Genomic DNA, 18,864 nt, shown 5'->3' with positions numbered 1-18,864 from the left:
TCCCTGAGACCACTCCCAGTGGAAGGAGGGGGCACATCAACCAGAAAGCTTTGTCCTGCGCCTCCTGGGGCTGACATCAGGGGTGGGACTCTGCATTCTCCTCTGTTCTGGAGTGAGTGGGCCTCTTGCTCCTCATTCAGGGTCCTCATCGTGATGCCTGACCAGACCCAGGACTCCACCCTCCACTCCCCTGAAGCTGTGCTCCTCAGAACAGAGGCATTGCCTTCTTGGAGATTCTGAATTGGAAGTCAGGATGAACCAGATCTGTCCAAAGCTCTTGGGGTTTTCTGAGGAGCAGGATTTTACAAGGCCCCACTCTTCTGGAGTCAGCGGCCCCTCAGTCCTAACTCAGGTTTCTTACCTTGACTTCAGGTAGCACATGGGACTCCACCCTCCCTACTGTCTGTCTGCCAGCCTCGGGCAAGGCTTTCACCTTCCTGAGATACCAGAAGGGGAGATAAGAGACCTATTCCCTGGCTACCCCTGCCGGGGGCCTCTGTGTGGTCCCCTTTGTTATGGGGAGTCCACTCATCAGCACCCAGTGTCCTCACCCTGAATCAAATTAAGGCCAGTTAGGATCTCCTACTTGGGCAGAATTGGAGATGCTGCCACAAGACCAAGGAACTCACCTCCCTGAGAACCTCTCCACCCTTGCCCCGGAGGAAAAGAAGGGGTACCTTCAGACACACAGCTCTGTGCATGGCCACACAAGGGAGAAAGCAGGGTATACTTTGTGGGGCCCCCTTCTGTTCTAAGGTCCTCGCCTTGAATAACTATCAGAGGCTGGGACTCCTCCCTCCACTGACCTGAGGACACAGCTCTTAAACCAAGCCTTTTATGTCCCTGAGAAACCTGAAGAGTAAATGAGATGATCTTTTCAGGTTATCTGACATTGCATATGCAGAAGACCCCACTGTCACCGAATATGTTTTTAAAATTCATACCATTCACTTATTCAGCGTTACTATTACTGTATTCCAAAACAGTGCTTTGGGAACAGGGCCCCTTTTATCCCATGAGATACATTTTGGAGTGGTGAGAAGAAAAATGAATTAAAAGACATAAGGTCTGGCTTAGGCTGGGAGGAGTGGAAGAGTGTAGGCTCTAGACTATTCCAGACCAGGGGACTAGACCCAGCAAGGTCACTTAATCAGTCTTGTGAACTTGAGAAATTTGCAAGTTATTCACCTATAAAGGGAGTCTGCTAAATCCTATCCTGCATGAATGTTGGAATGTTATGTACTACATGTCAAGCAGTGGCATACTCATTAAGAAATATTGGGGTTTTGATGAATGGCAGTTATGATATGATTATTATGAACCCCCAAAATACCACCCTCCCATCAGAGTTTATTTTTAATCCAGTAGGTAGCAGAGACTATGCAGTGCCCTAGCACAAAAGAAACAAATACTCACAAATGAGCTAAATCAGTCAAAGTATCTTTTATTTCTACCAAAAGAAAGTTTTAAAGAAATAAGGCAAACCACAAATTAAATACCTTTTACTCTATGTTTTCTCCATTTTTTGTTTCTAAATATTTTCTGTGCTCGTCTTTCACATTTCCATGAAAATCTCTATTGCAGTGCCATGTTTTCTACTTCTGGATCACACTGAAAATATAGATGGTTCGTGAATTTCTTTTACATATACCAAAACTGTAACTTTAGAACTCTTTAAACAGCAATAAATATGCAAGCAATGTCATTCACGAATTCATATTCTTAAGAAAACACACTATCCATTACAAGATAAAAACATTTGAAAAACCTAAATAAATCAATAAATAATATATAGAAGTTACTAGTTTAAAACAGGAAGGTAAATATTTTGTTCCCCCCAACCCTACTACTCTGAACTATTTAGGAGCTTGACTGCTCTCTTCCAAAACAAAGTGAGCAAACTGCCCGCAGCCACCCTCCCTAGATGTGGGAGTAGCTGCGGGACTTGGCCCTGGAAGTGCACTGCCCGTAGCAACAGCTGCAGCCCTGGCCGCAGCTCTCACTCCTGCTCTCTCTTCCTCATCTTTCAGAGCCTCCTCATAGAGCTCTGGGAAGGCACTGGGGACGGTACCAGTGATTTTGGCCACAAACTCCAGCACTTTCATCTTGCTGGTTTTAGCGTGGGCTCTTGGGCCCCACAGGAACTCATAGCGTGGAGGATCGCTGTTGGGCACCTGGCGGTACGTCAGGTACTCCTGCTGCACGAAATCTTTGATGAGCCTCTTGGGCTCCCCAAAGATCACGTACCTCCTCCCAGCATAGAAACCCAACGCATTGAGGAATTCCCAGATCTCCTCCTCGGTGGCACGGTTGCCCTTCGTGAAGATCGTGCCCAGGAGAATCATCAGGAGACCGGACGTGGGCAGCCCCGACTCATCACTCGGACTTCCCTCGCTGGGGAGGGCCAGCTTGCTGACGAGGATGTAGCAGTGATTCCTGGGGTCAACTTCCTTCAGCTCAAGGCCAAAGACCAGCTCCATGTGATCAGAGGCTCTCCTGAGGATCTCAGGGAAGTGCTTCTTGTACTTCCTGTTGACAGCCTTCAGCATTGCTCCCTGCCGGATGGGCTCCTTCGTCTTGTACTTCTTCAGCAGGAACTGCATCAACATGCTAACCTTCCTGGAAAGAGGATCTCTGCAACTGCTGTGGGTGGAAGGTGCTGCCTGGGAGGTACTTGCACTTTTCTCATCTTGGCTCTGGGCACCCTCTTCAGATCCTGGGTATGAAACCCCTGCATCACGAGAGCTAGTGGCTGGGGCTCCCTGAGGCTCCCTGAGCCTCCTGGCAGCAGGGGAGCTCAGGGAAGTACCCCGAGAAACAGAAGAAGCGGGGGACAAGGGCGACTCTTCTCTCTCTGCCGCCGCTGCCGCCTCTGCCGCCTCAGTGGCCTGGGCACCCTTGAGACTCTGAGTCTCCCTCCGGGCCTGTTGGCGTTTCTCGCGGGCACGGCGCTTGCTCTTCTGGCCTCGAGGCATGATGACACCGGTCAGGGCCAGCAGGCGGGAGTGTGGGCAGGAAGGCAGGCAATGAGTGCACCTGGGGGAGGAACAAGGAGATGCTTTGAGCACCTTCAGCGGGGAGGTTCCTCCCTGGCTTTAACCAAGGCCGCCTCTGCGGGGTCCTTGAGGGCACTGCTCGAGGACCCACAGGGCTCCTGTTCTCCTGCCCCGCCTGTCCCCTGAGACCCCCGTGGAGGACGGTACAGTGAGCCTTGGGGCACAGCCAGCCAGCCTTGCCTGGGCAGTACGGGGGTGACGGTGGGGGCTGGCAGGGGAGGTAGGTCCCCGCGGTTCCCATTCAGAGTCAGGATGACCGTTGTTGGCAGGACTCCCCCACCCCACGCACCCCATCCCCTCTGCTGCTCTGAAGCTGACACCACCATCTTCCATGACACCCAGGAGGAGGAAAGGAGGGAGCGTTCAGCCCACCACCGAAGGGTTCGGGGACCCTCCCTCCTGCTGCCTGGTGGCCCGCCCCTTCAGAACAAAGCTCTAACCTCCCTTGGACCTGGCACAGGAAATTACAAGCACTCTCAGCCTGACAGTCCTTTCTTGGGAGTTTAAGGGTTGACAGGAGGGGACAGGCCATATTCTCTCTTGTCCCTTCTCTTCGGGGTGGGTGACTCCCTTAGTCCTCACTCGGGGTCCTCCCTGGACGGCCGGTGCCGCCTGGAGCTCCTCTCTTGCCCCGAGGGCCATCTGCTCGCACAGTGCCGGCACCTCCTTGAGTCTCATTAGGAGGCAGTGAGGGTGACCACGCGGCCGCATGTGGCAGAGTTTTACCAAGCCTGCAGCGCGCGGCAGACAGGTGGAGGCCCTGTGGTTGGCGGCCCCACGGGTCCTCACTCAAGGGCTTGGGCTGACTCTTGGGAGTGCTTAGGGACGCGCCTTCTGCTGGCCTGCACCTCCCCTCTCAGACAGCAGCCCTCCCTTCTCCGTGTGTGGCCAGAAGGAAGCGGCTGACAACAGGGGAGGGGTTCTGAGGTGGCCCTGCGACGGGGAGGACGCTCCTCACCCTGACTCCTCCCGTGCCCTGGAAATCCTCCCTCTGCTGACCTGCGGCCAGCCCCTCAGAACAAGGCCCCCCTCCTCCCTGAGTCCCGCGTCCGTCCGCGTTCGCACTGAGGGAGCCCCTCAGTCTTTAGACCTGCCCGGAGGCTCCCTGGCCGACGTCAGGGACGGGGTCCGCGTGGCCGCCATTCTGGGGTGTGGAGCCCCTCTATCCCCACGATGGTCCCGTCCTTCTCTCCGCAGGGCCTGGGGCGCTCCCTCTACTGAGCTGAGCCAACGTCCAACAGCCTCAGAGCGAGGCCTTCCTTGCCCGAGACCCCGCGGGGGAAGCGGATGGACTTGGGGCCTAACAGCCAGGCCCGAGCCTCTCGGGCCGAGAGCAGGGGTGGGGTGGGCGGGTCCCGTGTGGCCGCCTCTTTTCGGAGGGAAAGGGGATTGGGGGTGTCGGGGGCGTCCCCACGCTTCTAACTGGGGTTACCTCACACTCTGACACCTGACGAGACGTGGGATTCCTCACGCGGCTAACCCTCGCCGGACGGCAGCTCTCAAAAATGGCTGCGTCACCACAGCGTGGGTAGGAGGACGTCACATCCGGTCATGCACATCTGGGCTCCAGGAGGACAGCAGGAGTGGGCTGGGGTCCACGCCGGGGCCCAGGCGGGGCGGGATGGGGGTGGGGTGGGGGGTGGTTCCGAGGGAGCTTCCCGCAGGACTGGCACGAAGGCATTTCATTGACTCTTGGCAGGTCCTGGGACTTTTCCCTCTGCTGAGCTGAGTCAGCAGGCGTCACACCTTGCCTCTCATTTCTGTCGGCGCCCCCAGCTGGAAGTATCTGGGGTCCTGAGCCTCACAGCCATGCCTGGGTCCCCGGAGACTGACACTGAGGGCTCTTTGGGGCCCCCCCTTCTATGGTGGTTGCTGCTCGCAATCCTTTCTCAGTGTCTTCTCTTGACTCCCTGTAGGTGCTGGGCTACCTCCCGTCTGCTGACCCGAGACCAAGGCCTCACATCAAAGACATCAAGTCCCTGAGACTGCTGGTGTGAAGTGCGGGCACATCTCATCTGGACACTTCTGCCTGGAGCCTCCCAGAGATGGCTGCTGCAGGTAAGATGAGCTGAGGGGAAAGGAGGCGAGAGACTCTCTTCTGTGGTTTGGATCCCATCAGGTCTCACTCAAGGTCCTCACATTGACTGCTGGCCGGGCCTACGATTCCTTCCTTCTCTGGTGTGAATCCATCCCTGTCCCCAACCAAACCCCACAGAAACCCAGAGGAGTTAGTGAAGGGGCGCCGTAGCCTGACAGTTCTCACTGTGGTCTCTGTTGACATCAGGGGCATTGCCCAAAAGTTCAGAAACGAATTTCTGTCCTTTTGTACAACTACTGTGTTACTTGCTTTTTTCTTTTAGTCCGTGTGGGATCGTCTGTTAAGATGATCATGTAAAAAGGCCAGTTGTCATCCACTAACAAAGTTTCAGATGGTTATTTCACAGCCTGTGGACCATACTGCCACATCCAGCCCAATCTTTGGTGTCCCATGCTCCTAGCATGCGGGCTCTGAAATGCTGCCTCAGATTCCTTCAGTGAAGCAGTAGAGATTCATGGTCCCAGAGCACAGTGGAAGAATCCAGGGCTCAAGTTTAAAGGCTTTTCTCTAATCAATCCTGTCATCTGCCTCTCTTGCAGGCTACAGACCTGTCTCGAATTCAGGGCATCCCTGTACCTGCCCACACTCAGGTTCTAGTTCAACACAGACTTAGTCTCTCCCAGGGAGTTCTCATTTATGTTGTTTTGTTGTTTCTGGTATTGTTCTTTCATTCTCCCTTTTATAGTTTCTCCAGGATTGAGTTTAGTAAACAGCAGCCCAAGTCTGGTAGCCATCTTGGAAGCTACATATGAGGCAGCTCAGTATTAGCATGCTCAGGCTGCCGTAGCAAGATACCACAGGCTTGATGTCTTAACAACAGAAATTTATTTTCTCACAGTTCTGAAGGTAGTAGTTCCCGATGGAGGTGCTGGCCGACTCAATTTCTGGTAAGAGCTCTCCTCCTGACTTTTTGCCATGTCCTCACAAGGACTCTTCTCTGTAAATACACAGAAAGAGAATGATATCTGGTGTCAGTTCCTCTTCCTGTAAGGACATCAGCCTTATTTTAGCGCCCCACCCTTATGACTTCATTTAACCTTAATAACCTCCCTAAAGACCCTGTCTCCAAACACAGTAACAGTGGTGGATTAGGGCTTCAGCATATGAATTTGTGTGGGGTGGGGAGGGCACAATTCAGTCCATACCAGGTAGTAAATCTGTAAATAATTTAAGGAGAATTGGCATATTTACAATATTCTTTTCCCCATGAATAAACATAATGTACTTCTTTATTTATTTGGGGTTTCTTTTTCTATCAGTACATTTTTATAGTTGCCTACAAAAAGACCATGTACATTTTTGTTAAGTTTCCTTTTAGGCAAGTTTTGGATGTTGCTGCTGTTGTTATGGGAGTATTTTCTATTAATTATTCTAATTAGCTATTGATTTTGTGTGGCTAGCCTCCTGATTTTGGTATAGTAATCTTATATACAACAACTTTTGGAGTCTCTTGTTCATTTGAGTATTTTGTGCAGTGGTTCCTTGGGATTTTCTAATTAGAGGGTTATATTGTTGCCATTTATTATCTCTGTCTTTTCAATATTCCTTCCTCTTATTTATTTCAGTATTCTTATTCCTCTAGTTATGCATTCCAGTCCACTTTTAAACAGTAGATACAGTACCATAATATCTGTCTTTGTCCTGACTTTGATGGGAATGCTTCTAACATTTCACATTTATCTAAGTTTGCTGTAGATTTTAGGAAATGAAAATTCTCTTCAAATGTTATTTTACTAAAGGCTTTTTACCATGGTGTTAAGTATTTTTTCAAAGGCTTTTTCTACACCCCTGGACATGATCAAATACATTTTATCCTCTAATCTATTAATATAGAGAAATTACAGATGACAGTTTTTTGTAATGTTATAATATCTTTGCATTTCTTGAAGTCAGCCTCTTTACTCACTGCTGTATTGGATATGCCATGAATTTATGTAGGATAGATGCCTCTATGTAAGTGAGCTTAGCTCAAGCGATTTTTTTCTTGGGGTGTCATTATTTGGTCTCTGTATGAAGGTCAGCACACCTATTAAAATGAGTTTAGCAATTTCTCATCAACAGATTATTGGAGAAAGAAAATGTGGTATAAAGATATGATATTTATAATGAACATTTTCACTAGAGAAATTATTAATGGTATACAACTGTACAGAGAAGAGTAAAATGAACCCAATATACCTGACACTCAGAATCAACAATCATCAATAGTTAGAGGTTAAACATAATAGTTAGTGGTAAATATTGATCCTGTTAGCATTTGTTAGGTTTTTACTTTACAGATTTTGAAATCTCCAGACAAGGAATTTAAATAAATTTGAGTACTATTTTAAGAGCTCTAATAGGAAAAATAGACAACAATGCAAGACTAAATAAGTAATGTTATTAGAGAGAAGGAAACTATAAGAAAGAATCAAAACTAAATGCTAGAAATCAAAAATACAGTAAGAGAACTGAAAAAATACCTTTGACAGGCTCATTAGTAGATGTGACACATGTGAGGAAACAATCAGTAAATCTGAAGATAGGTGAATTGCACCTCTTCAACTGAATCAAAAAGAGAAACAAAGAACAAAATAATTAACAGAACTCCCCCAAACCATGGGACAATATCAAAAGGTGTAACATACAGATAATTCCAATGCCAGACAGAGAAGAATGGGGGTAGAAATACATTTGAAACAATAGGCCAAGGACTTTCTAACATTAGTGACAGACACCAAAGCATAGATCCAGACAGCTCAGAGAACACCAAGATAAATACCAAAACAAACAAACAAACTGCACCTGAGCATATCATATTCGCACTGCAGAAAACCAAAGGCAAAGACAACATTTTGAAGAAAGTTGGGGGCGGGGAGAGACACGGAAAAAGTATCAACTAGAATTCTGTATCCAACAAAATTTTAAAAAAAGAGAGAGAGGGGGAAATAAAGACTTTCTCAGGCAAACAAACAGACAAAAAAACCCTGAGTCAATTCATTGCCTCATAGGCCTCATAGTAGATCTACTGTGCAAGAAATGTTAAAATAAGTTCATTATGTGCAAAGAAAATGATATAGGTCAGAAACTCGGATGAGTATAAAAAAGGAAAAGCATCAGAGAAGGAATAAATGGAGATAAAATGAAATCTTTAACTTTTGTCATTCTTAATTAATTTAAAAATGTGTTTTAAGCAGCAGTAGTAACAATGGACTAGGTGATTGTAGCACATGGACAAGTAAAATAAATGAGAGCAATGTCACAAGAGACAGGAAGGAATTACAAATCCTCTGTTATAAAGAATCTACACTACATGTGAAACAATATGGTATTACTTGAAGGTGGACTAAGATTATTTAGAAATGTGTATTGTAAACCCTAGGAAAACCAGTGAAGAGGTTAAAGAAAAGTATGAATGATATATCAAGAAAAGAGATAAAATAGAATCATATAAAATGCTCAGTTAATACCAGAGAGCATAAAAATGGATATAAAAAAGAGCAAATGCAACACATAGAAAACAGTTACACAAATAGTAGATTTTAGTAAAATTATTGATATATCAATAATCACTTTAAATGTGAATACTCTTAAATACACGAGTTAGAAGGCAGAAATTGTCACAGTGGATAAAAAATAAATTTAAAAAGACTCAGCTATATGCTATCTATGAGAAACCCATTTGTGTATCAAGACTCTGATAGGTTAAAAGCAAAAGGATGAGGGATTTTAGTACAGTGAAACTCTTCTATATGATACTGTAATGGTGGATACAAAACATTATGCATCTGTCAAAATCTATAAGGTCTATACAACACAGAGAGTGACCCTAATGTAAACTATGGACTTCAGTTAGTGATAATATATTAATATTAGTTTATTGTAACAAATGTACGACACTTAATGCAAGATGTCAGTAACAGGGAAAACTGTGTGTGTGTGTGTGTGTGTGTGTCAGGGTGGGGGTATATGGGAACTAGTGCTTTCGGCTCAATATTTCTGTAAGTCTAAAACTGCTCTAAAAATAGTCTATTAATTAAAATGAGAGCAAGGAAAATTCACATACATGGTAGACACATAACCAGCTTACTGTAATTGGAATAAATCTATACTGTAATTGAACTAAAGCACTCAAGCAAGAGTCAGCTACAGAAAAAGAAGGAGTCTTCAGATGATGTAATGGATTATCTTGTTAAGAACATACCTCTAAACTGTCTGGTAGATTTCTTTTATCTTCAGCTGACCAAGTCTCAGAATGCTGAGAACCAAGGTGCAGGGAAAGACAAGGCCAGCCAAGAAGCTTAGCAACCTGAGCACAAAGCACGTTAAACTTGTTCCTTTCACCAGTACATGGTGCAGCCAGACAGATGACACTTTCTGTTATGCTGAAATTAACCTGTTAGGCAAATCTGTATTGAGGAAGCTGGAAACTAGGAAATGCACCCTTACTTGTGGCCATTTTCAGCTGAATAGAGAACTTTAAGGTTTCTGACATTAACAGATAAATTCTTTTGTTTACTTGGCTGGTGAAAAAAGAATGGTAGACTTGTCAGAGCCTCGCCAGAACTAACTAAAAGTTCAAGTGCACTTATGGTCTCATTATGTGGCCATTGTGTTGCTACTGTTAATGTATGGTTCTATTAAATAGAAACACATTCATGGGGGCTGTGGTATGAACTAGTATCTGCTCTGATTTTGTTTGAATGGAATTCGTCACTGGTTTGTCTCATGATGCATGCTTGTCTAACTTTATTTTAGTTTTTTATATCTTGGTTAGGCATTTCACCTTTGAATTCAACAAAATGCACTTCAGAGTAGACTGCTTAAAAAAAAGTAGAGGGATACAGACAGATATACCATGATAACAGTAGTCAAAAAAAGCTAAAGTAGCTATATAAATTTCAGCCAAAGCAGATTTCAGAACAAGGAATAATATCAGGGATGTGAAGAGACATTATGTAATAATAAAAGGATCAATTATCCAAGAAGGTATTACAACCTCAAACATATATGCACCTAACAACAGAGCATCACAATACATGAGGCAAAACCTGATTGAACTGAAAGAAGAAATATACAGTCATAGTTGCAGGCATCAACACTTCTGTGTCAGTAATTGATAGATGAAGAAGTTAGAACATCATTACAAATATATAGATGGCATGAGCAATCCTAACAATCAGCTTGACCTAATTGACATTATACAGTACTCCATCCAACAACAACAGCAGAATATACATTCTTCTCAAGCTCACATGTGACATTGACCAAGCTAGACCACATTTTCTCTTTCTTTCTTTTTTAAAATTTTTAAAAAATTTTCATTGGAGTATAGTTGATTTACAATGTTGTGTTAGTTTCAGGTCTACAACAAAGTGAATCTGTTATACATATACATGTATCCACTCTTTTTTAGATTCTTTTCCCATATAGGCCATTACAGAGTACTGAGTAGAGTTCCCTGTGCTATACAGTATACACACTACTATACATAAAATAGATAACTAATAAGGGCCTACTGTATACAACACATTTTCATCCATATCTCTGTCCATAAAACACCATTAAACACACCTTAACAAACTTAAAAGAATACAAATCATACAAAGTATGTTCTCAGATCACAGCAGACATTAGAAATCAATAACAGAAATATATCTGGAAAGTTCCCAAATATTTATAACTTAAACAATACACTAATAAATAACCCATAAATCAAAGATTTCTTCTTTAAAATTTATATCAAAAATTTCTTCTTTAAAATTAAAATTTCTCTTGAAATCTAAAAATTTCGTGAAATAAGTGAAAATACAGATTACCAGAATTTGTGGATTGCTACTAAACTACTGCCTAGAGAGAAATTTAGAGGATTAAATGCAAATATTAGAAAAAAAAGAAAGCTCTGATGCAAATAACCTAAGAGCCCACCTTGGGAAACTAGAGAAAAAAGAGCAAATTAAACATAAAATGAGCAGAAGAAAGGAAATAATAAAAAATAATTATAAATAAATGAAATTTTAAAATAGGAAAACAATAGAGAAAATCCATAAAATCCTCAATGACATCAATAAACTTGGTAAGTCATTAGCCAGGATAACCAAGGAAGAAAATAGAGAAGACATCAGCTACCAATATCAAGAATAAAAGAGGGATCACCACTCTGGATCCCAGAGACATTAAAAGGATTTTTATCAAAATGGAATATTATGAACAGCTCTATGTCTACAAATTTGATAAAGATGAAATGGATTAGCTCCTTGAAAGGCACAAACTACCTAAACTCATTTAAATTGAAATAGATAGTCTGAAGAGCCTTACGCCTATGAAAGAAATTTAATTAATAGTTAAAAACCTTCTAAATAAAGGAATCTTTAGGCCCAGATAGTTTCATTGATGAATTCCATTAAATATTTAAGGATGAAATAATACAAATCATCTGCAATCTTTTTCAGAAAATAGAAGAAGAGAGAAGCACTCTCAGTTTTTTTTATGAGGCCAGCATCACCCTAAGCCCAAAGCCAGATAAATATATTACTGGAGAAGAAAACTTCAGACAAATATCTCTTATGAACATAGACAAAAAAATCCTTAACAAAATAATAGCAAATGGAATTCAGCTGTATGTAAAAGGAGTAATACATTATTACCAAGTAGGGCTCATTTCCAGAATTCAAGCCTAATATAACATTTATAAATCAATTAGTGATTTCATCAGATAATAGACTGAATAAGAAAAATGTTATCATACCAATAGATATAGAAAAATAATTAGAAATTTTTAATACCCATTTAGGATAAAAACTTTAAAAAGTAGGTTTAGAAGGGAATTTCCGTAACCTGATAAAGGGTACTTAAAACCTATAGCTAACCTTATACCTAATAATGAGGGAGTGAATGCTTTCCCCCTAAGACTGGAAATGAAACAAAGATGTCCTCTCATTACTCCAGTTCAATATCATGATGGAAGTCCTATCCAGTGCAAGACAAACAATAACAAATAGATAAAAGGTATACAGATAGGAAAGGGATAAATTAAAATTATACGTTTTTTGCAGAGGAAATGATTGTCTATGTAGAAAGCCACAAAGAATCTATAAAGAAAGCCTCCTGGAACTAATAACAGTATAATTGCTTTACCATTTACCAGCAATTAACAATTGAAATTAGAAGTTTGAAAAAGCAAAAACAGGGCTTCCCTGGTGGCACAGTGGTTGGGAGTCTGCCTGCCGGTGCAGGGGACACGGGTTCGTGCCCCGGTCCGGGAGGATCCCACATGCCGCGGAACGGCTGGGCCTGTGAGCCCTGGCTGCTGAGCCTGCGCGTCCAGAGCCTGCGCGTCCGGAGCCTGTGCTCCGCAACGGGAGAGGCCACAGCAGTGAGAGGCCCGCGTACCGCAGAAAAAAAAAAAAAAAAAAAAAAAAAGCAAAAACATTTACCAATGCAAAAAAATGAAATACTTACATATAAATCTAACAAAATATATACCAAATCGATTTGTGGAAAACTACAAAACACTTACCAAGAGGATCTAAATAAATGGAGAAATATTCTTTGTTAATGAATTGATAGACTCACCATTATTAAGATGTGAATTATTTCTAACTTTATACATTTAATGCAGTCCCAATCAAAATCCCAGCAACTTCTTTGTAGATATAAAAAAAAAAAGCTGATTCTAATATTTATATGGAGTGGCAAAGGTCCTAGAAGAGCCAACACAATGTTGAAAAAGAAGAATGAAGTTTGAAGACTCACAGTACCCTATTTCAAGGCTTAAAATAAAGCTGTAGTAATCAAGACAGCATAGTATTGGTGAAAGAATAGACAAATAGATCGTTGAACCAGAGAAATGAGAGCCCAGAAATAGTCCCACACAAATATAGTCAACTAACTTTCAACAAAGGTGCAAAGGCAAATATCAATAAGTGAAAAATAATTTTTTTCACCAAGTAGTGCTAGAGCAATGGATGTTCATATGGGAAAAAATGAACTTAGTCACAAACGTCACACCTTACACAAAAATTAACTCAAAATAGAGTATATATCTAAATGTAAACTGCAAAACTATGTAACTTCTGGAAGAAAATACAGGAGAAAATCTATGACTTTGGATGTGGTGATGAGTTTTAGATACAATAGCAAAAGCACAATCTATAAAAGAAAAAAACTTATAAGTTGGACTTTATTAAAATTAAAAAGTTTTGTTCTGTGAAAAATACTGTTAAGAGAATGAAAAACTAAGCCACAAATTGAGAGAAAATATTTGCAAATCACATATCTGATAAATGACTTGTATTTGAATGTACAAAGAACTCTTAAAACTCAACAATAATAAAACAAGGAACCAGTAGTGATTTAAATGGTGTCTCTAAAAAGAGACTGTTGAAACCTATGAATGTGACCTTATTTGGAAAAAGTCTTTGCAGATGTAATTAAGTTAAAGATCTCAAGATGTGATCATCCTGGATTAAGGATGATCTACCCAAGGACAGGTCCTATAAGAGAAAGACAGAGGAAGAATTGAGACACAGACAGAGAGGGGTAAAGGCATGTACATATGGAGGTATAAGCAGAGATTGGAGAGATATATTTACAAGCCAAGGAACATCCAAGAATTGCTGGGTAGTTACCAGAAGGTAGGAGAAAGGTCTGGAAATGGATCTTCCCTTAGAGCCTCCAGAAGGAACTAACTCTTTTGATAGCTTGATTTCAGACTTCTAGCCTTCATAACTGTGAGAGAATAAACTCCTTTTGTTGTAAGCCTCCCAGTTTGTGTTATTACAGATGTTCTACAAAAATAATACATTATCTTATTTTAAAAGTGGACAAAATATCTCAACAAATATCTCACAAAAGAAGATAGACAGATGATAAATAGACATATGAAAGGATGCACAACACAATTTGGCATTAAGGAAATGCAAGTTAAACAACAATTTTTTTACCAGTGCACACCTACTGAAAAGCTAGCAAGGATGCATTTGGATCTCTCACACATTGATGTTGAAAATGCAAAATGGTGCAGCTATTTTGGAAACAGTTTAGCAGTTTCTTAAAAAGCTAAACATATTTTTCTGATACAATCCAGAAATTGTGCTCCTGTTTATCCAATTGAATTGAAAACTTAATGTCAACACAAATAACTGCACATAAATGCTTATAGCAGCATTATCCATAATTAACTTACCAAAAACCAAGTTACCTTTAATAGGTGAGTGAATAAATAATCTGTGGTACATACATACAATGGAATACTATTCAGCAATAAAAAGTAATAAACTATCAACTCCTAATTCATGGGAAAACATGGATGAACCTTAAATGCATATTGCTAAGCAAAAGAGTCCAGTCTGAAAATGCTACATACTATATGATTCCATTTGTAAGATATTCTAGAAAAGATACAACAACAGAGACAAGAAACAGGCCAGTAGTTTCTAGATGTTTTTTTGTCGGGGAGGGAAGTGGTTGAACAAATGAAGTACAGGGGATTTTTTAGGGTAGTAAAACTATCTTTATTATATTTTAATGATGGATATGAGACACTATGCATTTTTTTTTTAATTTTTAAAAATATATTTATTTATTTTTGGCTGTGTTGGGTCTTTATTTCTGTGCAAGGGCTTTCACCAGTTGCGGTGAGCGGGGGCCACTCTTCATTGCAGTGCGTGGGCCTCTCACTGCCGCAGCCTCTCCCGTTGCAGAGCACAGGCTCCAGACGCGCAGGCTCAGTAGTTGTGGCTCACGGGCTTAGTTGCTCCGCGGTATGTGGGATCTTCCCAGACCAGGGCTCGAACCCGTGTCCCCTGTATTGGCAGGCAGATTCCCAACGACTGCGCCACCAGGGAGGCCCTATGCATTTTTAAAATCCCATAGAACATTAGAGAACAAAGAGTGAACCTTAACGTATGCAAATAAAAAATCAGTTCAGAGATCTAGGTATCCCAGGATGGAATGCAGACTATGACAAAAAAAAAATCTAGCTGTTTTACAAACATATGAAATAACATCAATGAAGAGTATGGGGAAAAGGAGTGCTGACCTAAGTAACTTTGGAAATGAGTGGATACTGTAAGACTAAAGAAAAAAGGAACTGTATATAGATACTGCATTCTAGTTGGTAAGGTTCTCAGAAGAGTATGGGCTAACAATTGAAATCAATATACGTGTATACTGGGATTGAGTAAATAAGTATATGGATAGTTGGAGCCAGTTTTCTCACAGAGGTAAGCAGGGGGGAAGGCTAGAATGAATCAACGTGATACTAGATTAGAGTTGGAGACATCAGTATGACTCATGTGTATCTTAATATAGATACAAATGGACAGATGTATAAATAATTATAGATATATATGGGTACATGGGCTAGTATACAGACATTTTCTAAGCTCTATCTTCTGAGAGGGCTTAAAAGCAACAAGACTCTAATAGCAAAGGAACAACATGAGTGGGAAAGTAAACCTAATACTGTATTATAACCCAAAGTATAAAATAAATACCCATGAGTCTACATTGCTATATATAAGTGACTGAAAGATTAAATAAATGAGAGAGGGCTTCCCTGGTGGCACAGTGGTTGAGAGTCCGCCGGCCGATGCAGGGGACACGGGTTCGTGCCCCGGTCTGGGAAGATCCCACATGCCGCGGAGCGGCTGGGCCCGTGAGCCACGGCCAACTGAGCCTGCACATCTGGAGCCTGTGCTCCGCAACGGGAGAGGCCACAACAGTGAGAGGCCCACGTACCACAAAAAAAAAATAATAATAATAATAAATAAATAAATAAATGAGGGAGAATAGAAAAATCTTATGTGGAGAATAATTCCAAATAATTTATATAGCTACTCCACCCTCAAGGAGGTGGGGCATAACTCCCCACCCCTTAAGTGTGGGCTGAACATAGTGACTTCTTTCCAAAGGGTACTGTATGGAAAGGAGGAGGAAAGAGTAACTGTACAGTGGAGAAACTTGACAAACACTACCTTAGGTAGGTGAACAAGGTGATATCATCAGTTGTTAAGTCATGTTGATAGTGTGCCCTTGATATAATGTGATGTAAATGGCACTTTATTCCTGAGGCCTTTCTCATAAGAACCCATAATGCCAGTCTAATCATGAGAAAAATATCAAAGACATTCCAATAGAGGGGACTTTCTGCAAAATACTTGACAAATACTCCCCCAAATTGTCAAGATTATCAAAAATAAGAAAAGTCTGATAAACTGTCACAGTCTAGAAGAGCCTAGGAGAAGTGATGTCTATTGTGGGTGGGATCTTGGTCCAGAAAAAGGACATTAGGGAAAAAAATGAAGGAAAATTGAATGAAGTATGGACTTTTGCTACTCGTAAGGTATCAATATTGGTTCAATAGTTATGACAAATTTATCATACTAATGTAAGATATTAAGAATAGGGGAGAGTGAGCACTGTGTATAAGGGAACTCTCTGTACTACCTCTGCAACTTTTCTGTAATTAGAAAACTATTGAAAATGTTGAGAATAGCTAACACAGAATTTAATTTTAATGTTTAATTCAATAAATCTGGAGTTATTACAACAACTTGGGCATCACAAGTCAACTCCACTCATTTTTTAAATTTATTTTTTTACAGTAGGTCCTTGTTGGTTATCTGTTTTAAGCATAGCAGTGTGTACATGTCAATCCCAAACTCCCAATCTGCACCATTTGCAATGATTCTCTCCACCCAGTCTGTAAAATGTTTACATACCTGGTGCCAGCTGTCTACCCCAGAGAGTATCTGGTGGCAACATAGACTACCGAATACACGTTTGCCTTATGGCTGCAAAGAACTCAGGAACCAAGGGGGAGGCAGTCTAAGGTGGGGATAGCATCTAGATTATTTTTTAATGTTCTAGCCCCAACTTCAGTGCTGGAAGGGCTCTGTACACAGAAGAAATAGCTTTTGTCATCAGGCATCAAGAGAGCTTTCAGCCCTGGTACACTGGCAAGGAGCACAGAACCACCAGAGTAGTGAAGAGATGTAGGTTTCCCAGAATTCATTAATATTATCACTGTATGACAGGGGGGAGCTATCTCTACTCTGCCTGACTGACAGTGAGCAGGGGGGATTCTAAGGTAGGGAGGGGTATCAGGCAAGCCTCTGGTCCTTTCATCCAGTAGATCTACCCACTCAGATGGCTCTGTAACTTGAAGCTGGTAATATTGATTCATAGATTTTCTAAGCTTTTTCACGGAAATTGGCCAGGACCCTCCAAGATTTCCCATGTTCTGTCCTTCTGTTCCCTTTTCCACTCTCTGCTGAGCTCTGAATTCAGAACCCTACTGCCAGCCTGCCCTGGGCTATCAGGACTTGGTTTAGTATGTGGCCTCTCTCATGGATTCTGGAAATTTCTTTACCCCCCCAGGCCTCCTGGTGCTCCTTACTAGTTGAGGATATCCTGGGTAGACTCTTCCTAGGGATCTAGTCATTCTAACCAAATCCTTGCTTCTTAAAGTAATTGTAAAGAGTCTTATTGACATAGAATTTAAAAACACATACCCAGAGATATCCCAGTACTCAAGATACCTTACAAAAATCCTGCTTTGTATGGATGAGGAATTAATTAATGAGGAGTTATTTTCTGAGTAAAATAATTAGAAAATGGAAATACAAAATAAAATAACATTGAGGATATATATTCACATAAAAGATTGATCAACATTTAAAGTTGATCAAATAAAATGCCTGTGAGTTTATGATATTTATATACATTAATATGTGAGAGTATAAATTGGTACAGTATTATTGAAACAGAATAGCAGTGATATTCATAAAAATTTACAATCAGCACACTATTTCCACTTCAATCCAATGTTCATTTCTATGTCTTTCCATAAGAAAAAATACACATTTGCCCAATAATTTATATTTAACGATGTTGGTATCATCAGTTCTGTTAGTTATAGCAACAAATGGAAAAAAACTTATGTGCCCATCAGAAGGAGAATGGTTAATTTAATTATGGCACAGACACACTTTAGAATTATTGGGGGTAGTTAAAAGAGTGAGATGGATCCATATGTGCTTTCATGGAAAATCCTGCACTCATTTCATTAGGTGACAGGGACAAGAGGGAAAACAATATGTACATCATTATCTATGTATGTTAAAAAACTCACATTGAATTTTCATACTATATCTATGTAAGAAAAAAGGCCTGAATATATTTTAATATAATATATACAACATTTAAAAATTATGGTTACCTGTGAGTAAGGCTGAATTTTGGAGGATGAAATAAGGAATGGGATTTGGATTCATCCATATTTTTCTAGCATCAAGAATATATGCAGTATTTCTATTGTAATTAGTATATTTAAGTAAGATGGACAACAGAAATAATTGTAGCTGTGTGTTATTCAGATAAAGTATCTGGTAGCAGAAATGTAGGACGAAGCCGGAAACCTGAATGACAACACTTCAAAAGTTTCTCTCTCCTACACATAAAGCTTGCCTTGGGTTGGCCAGTGTCTCTGCTGTCACGTGACCCAGGGATCCAGGCTGCTTCCACCATGTGGATCCACATCTCAGCACAGGCTTGCATGTTTGCTGCTTAATTGAACAGAAAGCATCGAGGTAGCACACTGACTGTCAAATGCCTTGGTCTGAAAAGGACAAACATTGTTTCTGTTCATATTTCAGTGGCAAGCATAGTCACAAAACCCTTTCTAATACAGGTGGACTGGATGATACAGTCTTGCAATCTCTCCAC

At 41.4% G+C, this 18,864-nt stretch overlaps 1 pseudogene; it reads right to left on the bottom strand.

The window, feature by feature from the left end:
* Window positions 1-1,856: 1,856 nt before the first annotated feature.
* On the bottom strand, window positions 1,857-3,297 carry LOC131748425 (melanoma-associated antigen B4-like; annotated as a pseudogene).
* Window positions 3,298-18,864: the final 15,567 nt, after the last annotated feature.

This window comes from Kogia breviceps, chromosome X, assembly GCF_026419965.1.
Source record: "Kogia breviceps isolate mKogBre1 chromosome X, mKogBre1 haplotype 1, whole genome shotgun sequence".
Lineage (NCBI taxonomy): Eukaryota > Metazoa > Chordata > Mammalia > Artiodactyla > Physeteridae > Kogia > Kogia breviceps.
The sequence above is the reverse complement of the archived record's forward strand: the minus strand, read 5'-3'. Positions and strand labels throughout refer to the sequence as shown.